Genomic DNA, 6,627 nt, shown 5'->3' with positions numbered 1-6,627 from the left:
TACAATACAAAACGGTGTGAGGGGGGCTGTTGTTGGGATTTGGTGCACAACAATTCAACTGAACTGAATTGGAATCATCTTGCATGTTAATGATTCAGTACAGAAGCTCAGAGACTCGCAGATTATACAGAGAGGATGAAAACTTCTCCTACATCCTCGCTATATATAAGAAACAGCAGAGCAGGTCCTGTTTACCATTAAAAAGCTGCTTCTGTTAACCACATCATCACACCTGCACTTGTTCCTCGGGTCTGTCATCTTACCCACTGAGGCTGTTTTGGTGCGAGTTACACATTTAGAGACACGGGCTGCTCTCTTTTGAATATGGATCTAAATGGCACTCGCCTTGATGGGGAGGTGCTCGAAGCACCAAAAGCATGTTTGAAAACCTCAGCAGCAATCTCTCTCTCTCGCTCTAGAAATTATGATGCTGCGACCCAAAATAATCCACAAACTTGTTGTGAGCAGTTTCATTTGGAAACCATTTTCTTTACAGAACCAGAGCCTCCGACCGCGTCTGATAGGTCGATATAATCTTTCTAAGAAGTTCTTTAACTGCTATAGTGTCTGTTTTCATGTATAACATCTATTTAAATCAGAGAAGGCTGTCCTGCCTTTGCAAACAGAGGAAACTGCTGACCTCTGACCTCCTCTCATGTTGCTTCCTTGCTGCTTCTTCTCCCTTTGCAAACCTCTGAGTCTCTGCATTGTGACATTAAAAAAAGGAAAATCAGCCGAGGTCCCAGATGACACAGCCGACTGACCCGACTTATCTTTATCATCTTCCCCTGTAGGATGAAGCGCAGGCTAATAATAGCAGTGTGAAAACTTGGCCTATAGCCGTACGTTCGGCCTGGTTTCGATGTCGCGCTGCACACGACGCTGCACAAGCCTCACAGTAACCTCGCTTCTTGCCTCCTATGCTTTAATATATCTTTGTTTATTACAGCGTGTGTGTGTGTGTGTGTGTGTGTGTGTGTGTGTGTGTGTGTGTGTGTGTGTGTGTGTGTGTGTCAGCTTTAATATGGCTGCACAGACGCTAACCGGAGCTAATACAGAACAATGTCCTGGGCTACAGGATAATTATCACACAATGATGTTAAAAATCAGGCAACACTCAACTCGGTGCTGTCGGTAAGGATCACAGTGATGGCACACACACACACACACACACACCCCACCACACACACACACACACACACCACACACAGTTTAACAGCATGAGTGCGCTCTGATAGGCTGGAGAGCAGCAGGGAGTGAGGATGGAAAAGCAACCAATGAGGGTCGAGGATAGGTGGTCAGCCTACAGTGGAGAGCCAATGGAAAGGCATCTGGGGCTCCCAGGAGGCGGGGCGTTTGAGCTCTGCCCTTCTTGTTTTGTGTTTTTGGCTCAAAGTGGGAGCCACATTCCTGCCGTTCCCCCTGCTCCATTCCTGGGCTGGTGGCAGGGTTCAATAGGTGAAGCAGAGAACTGTGGGAAACTCGGGAGGAGGAGCGGGGAGCGCCGTTAGCACGAACATGCATGTCTGCAAACCTCAGGAGGAGGCAGCCGAGCAGAAATCAATGCAGAGAAGAACAGACGACCAACATCAACCTTGGCAAAACTATTAAAGGACGATGAGAATGCGTTTCAGCTCTGTGAGGGCCAGAGGAAATACTCAGATTACAATCACAGGCTGCTCCGCAGGCCCGAGCTTTACTCATTAATGCAGCTGAAACTTCCGCCTTTATAAAAATCAAACAACTCCGACAAAATCTCACTTTTCCTCACGTCCAAACTTTCAGTATCCAGCTTTTTATCGGCCGTTAAAAGAAGGTAGCCCTGCAAAAGTAAGAGAAACCTTCACCACCGGGGGCAGCGTTTATCCAGCGTGGTCTGAGACACCGTTATCAGAACCTTAGATATTTCGTTTTAGCTCTACCCGTGTCCTGAACACGCTTTGCCTTTTCACAGCCCACCCAGCGACTTGGTTAAATAAAGGTCACCAACTGCTCAACAACAGGTTGCCAAAGACAACTGTTTACTCCTTCAGCGGTTGCCAGACGTGGCAGAAGGCTGTGGTTGCCCATAGTGTGAAGATGTTGACTTGACTGCTCAGCGAGTCGTAGTTAAACCGTGAGAAGCATGTGTAATTCCAGTTTGTGTTTTCCCAGCTTAACTGCAAGTAGTTAGCAAATGTTTGCAGACCAGTCAGTGACCTGCTAGCAACCAAAGCAATCACGACAAGGTTTTATGGTGCTGCACTCTCTGTATGACCAGCTTCCCCTAGCAACAGCCAGCAACCACTCACAAATCACACGAGGGATACGCATTTTTCCCTAGCGACAGGAGGTTGCTGACCGGTCTGCGGGTCTGTGCGACCAGGTCCTAACGTCCACCCTCATTGAGATTTTTCACCAGCCTTAAAACTCAGACGAACATTTTAAACAGACCCTGAAACACCAAATGTTTGAGACTTTGTTTGAAGTCTGCTAGTTTCCCCCTGCAGTCCTCACCTGATGCTCGCTGTGATTTTTGTCTGTGAAAAATGTTCTCAAAGTCTCAGCAATCAGAAAACACCGTCACTCACTTTCACACAGCACAACTGCTCAGGTTAACTCTGATCTAATACATTAATGGGATTTGTACGATAATAATCTTTCATAATGCATTTCATGTAGGTTCAATAAAGAAAATCAGCAGTATTTCTGATTCACGGTGGAAAGAATGTGTTTCTAAGAAATATGAAAGGTATTCAGCTCGTATCATTAAAGAAAAACCTGAGAGGAACGAGAACATTCAGTCCCCGAATGCGGCTAAACGCTGCTATGTAACCATCGGACACATCGCAGAGCCTTAGATCCAGGACAGAGAGGTCAAAGGTTAAAGTCTGCCTTATTAAACGATCTTGGAAGAGCGAGAGAAATGGAAAGAAAATTGGAAACGGCGGAGCTGAGGAGAGGAAGGATTTTATTTTTACTTCAGGAGGGTGGAAAGGAGGAGGAGGAAACTGGAGACGGGTGGATGATTGAGGAGGAACAAGACGAGGACGCGAGGTACTTCTCGAACAGATGAGTTTTCAACCTCCGACACTCAGAGGAAAGTGACTGCGCTCTGGAGTGGGAAGGTCATTTCGGTTTGGAGGAGACAGGTGGCGGAGCGGCGAGCGCTGATGAAAGAAAAGTCAGGTTTAACAGGCCTCGGTCAGACCTTCACTTCCACTTCATCTTTATTTTCTGCACTAATTCAACACCCAGTTTTCAGTCTGATGGCAGGCTGTGAACGGCTAAGCGATCGCTTTGATTTGAACCCGTCCGACTGATACCAACAGCCAGTTTGAGCTTATCGCACATATTTTGGGCAGATGAACACACACCGGCCCGCACGTACCGGGAGGATGCAGCATGAGGCCGCTCGTCTCGTTCTTACACATGCCGATCACTGCACGTGTCGGGGTAACACTTTAAATGAGCACAACTTACCATTTTTCTGCAGCTAAATCATCGTTTTATCCACAAAGTGTCAGGAAAGGTTAAAGATTTCCAATTCTAGGGGACTGAGAGGAAATAAGTTTGGCTCTAAAAAAAAAACCTCAAATTATTAACTGATTATAAAAATTGCTGTTTTTTCGGTCCGTCGACTAGTTCACTTCATATTTTAGCGTTTAATATTTTTACTGATTAGCGTTCAAATAATTTTCTTGGTTAAATGAAATCAGAACGTAATGAAAATCCCACCAACAGTTTCCTTCAGTTTGATTTAAATTGTTTTTGTCCAAATTACAATTAGAAAGAAACGAGTCTCTTTTACATCCAAACACAATTTGTTCATGTTTTTCCAACGTTACCTGTAATGCACCAAAGAACAACAGTCACATGAAGGTCCTTTATACTGCAGAGACCCAACGACAACAGGGAGAAACCCCCAACAATCAGATGACCTCTATGAGCAAGAACATGGTGACGGTGGGAAGGAAAAACTCCCTTTGAACAGGAAGAAAGCTCCAGCAGAGCCAGGCTCCTCTGGTGGCCGGATGGGGACGAGGGGACAAAGACACACCTGAGATTCAGAAACCAGGAAACATGTTTACCTTCAAGAATTTTAAGGCGGTCCAGCAGTTGGTTTGGTTTATTGTTGGTTTTAGTGGATTCGGTTGTTATAATTCGGAGGCTAAAGGTAAACAATCCTTTTCTCTACAGTCTGAATGAAACCTGAGGACGCCTCTTCACAAACTCCCTATAAAATTTGTATTTACAATTATGCATCAAACAAATGGCGCCCAACAGCAGAAGTTTTGCCCCTCAAGTCTTCGGCTTTCCACCAAAAACAACCTTTAAGGTAAAAACGAACCAGTTTGGGCTTCTTATCCAGAGTCCAGAGGGAACATCTCCAAAACCCCATCAAATATCGACAACCTTACTTTACACGAGCCAGAGAATAGCAGCCTTGAAACAACGAGCGAGCAAACAATAAGATTACTAAGCCCGGACTCTAAATAAATCCTGGAGCACAGCCTCCATTTTAAAATCACGCCAGCCTCCTCGGTGAATTATAACAGACTCTTCCGGGGACCTCCGGGGTGGAAGAGGTTAACCGAAGGTGTACTCGGTAATTTGGGTTTCGATGCAAATGAGAGACTTGCGCTGAGCAGGAAGTGATGTTCCTACCAGCCAAACTGGCTCGGTTTGATTACATCTGGTAGGTTTCTCTGCTCCACTGGTGATTCTGGCAGTTTGGCAAGAAACCAGCCACTCAGGGGCCTGCACGCCGTTTGGAAAAAAAAAAAAACATTTAAATGAAATTAATTTGGCTAGTAAAAGAGCAAGGAGTGGCTGATGGATTTGGAAAACCATCTGCTGCTGTGACCGGCGAAGAAAGACAGAAGTTCATTTCCTGTCGTGGTGATGAGTCAGGCGGAGAAATGGCAGGATGGTGCAAGCCCTGCACTGCTGCCCGAGCCTATAAATAGTCCCTGTGGTTTACGCCTTGTCTGCACGTCACCAAATCGTGGAATTTTCGACCACATTAAAAGCTGAAGTAGGAAACTAAGAACCAGAGTTTGACTTGCTCTGTGCCCAAGTTTATACCTCCCTGTGTGTCTGTATACAGACTGACAACAGCACACATGCCACAGCGAGGCCGGGAACAAAGGACAGCAAAGGTACAAAATGCCACTTTTGTTTGTGTTGGACGGGCTTTCTGTCCAAGTTTACATTTGGCTTCCTCTCCCATCTTCCCTGTGAGTTTTCCACTGTATATACACCGTCTAATGAAGCAGAATGGAGGAAAAGCAGCCTGTGAGGCAGAGACGCTTTCAAACGCGCCCCATTAGACTAAATTCAACAGTTCTTCAGACGCCGTTTGATGAATCTCAAGAAGACGGCACGCAAACCGCTAAAAATGTCTTTTTAAGCAATTACATTTGGGATGTTTGTCTTTAGACCCGTGCCGCCTGACAAGAGACGAGCCAGCCCTGCTCGCTCTTATTTTGAAGCCCCTTCGCTTCCTTTGACTGGCAGAAGTGACAGAGAGGTGCCGTGGAGTAAAACCTGAGCACTTTAATGGCTCTTTGCTCAGAAACACACACTCGGAGCGTGCGCGGGCTCGGTGTGAGATATTAATGTGAATGTTAGGTAGCAAACAGCGGGAGCTCGGCTCTCTGCACAAACCCAGAGACTGTCTGTTCAGATTTCTGTAACAGCCGCTCTGCAGACGGAGAAAGAGGTCACTATGACAAATACCTGCAGTACACTGACCTGCAAACAGCGCGACTCTGCAGGGTGGCAACCAGGAAGAAAAAAAAAAGCTCTGTCCTGCTGCTTTCAAACACGGCAAAGCAGAAAGACTCGGCTACAGTTTAAAAAAGAAAAAGGACTTACAGATTTTACAGTTCAGGACGGACGATTGATTTCGCAAGTAGACTTTCTGTTGTCAGGAGGATACCTGGTTACTCTGGTAACCTCTGATTACCCACCGGGTCAAGGGTCAGGCTATCAGGACAGCGTCGAAGTGTGTGGCACTGCACTCCCCACCGAGTCTCAGCCCGCCTCAGAGGGTAACGTCAGAGTTTCCCCTCTTCGGCCTCGGTCACGCAGAGTCGACCAATAAAAACAACAAAAACACAAAGATTCATTAGGCTTGAATGTGGACGCAGCTCACACGGGTCTGTGGGCCACAGGATCCTGGAATACTGACGGTCATCAGATGAGCAGCGCTCGGTGCTCGGACAGGCGTGTGAACGGAAAACGATCAATAAAATCTTTAAATGAATTCTGAAGTTGACAGGAAGTCAGCGGAGCGAAGCTAAAACTGGAGTGAACGTGTTCACGTTTTCTCGTGTCAGATGCGGAGACGGTGACTGTGGTGAACCCACAATAATCCTGACCTTTCATAATAAGAGCGTGTCCTTCAAAGTCGTAAGATGGATCGTTTTGAGTTTTTACTGTTTATCAAAGGTAAAGAGCCGTCACCAATCACAGCCAATCACAGACCTTCAGCTGGTCGGCGCTGGTCAGGTTTTCTTTTATTTTAATAAAGAACATAAATATTTAAGCAGTTCTGAGTCTTTAAGGCAGATTATTAAACATTAGGCGACACCAGTCAAAGGTTTGACCTTGTTGTGGTTTCTCTGGAAGCTTAAAGTGGAA

The sequence above is a fragment of the Simochromis diagramma genome, unplaced genomic scaffold (genome assembly GCF_900408965.1).
Source record: "Simochromis diagramma unplaced genomic scaffold, fSimDia1.1 OVJJ01000171.1, whole genome shotgun sequence".
NCBI lineage: Eukaryota > Metazoa > Chordata > Actinopteri > Cichliformes > Cichlidae > Simochromis > Simochromis diagramma.
This window is presented reverse-complemented; position numbering follows the sequence as displayed.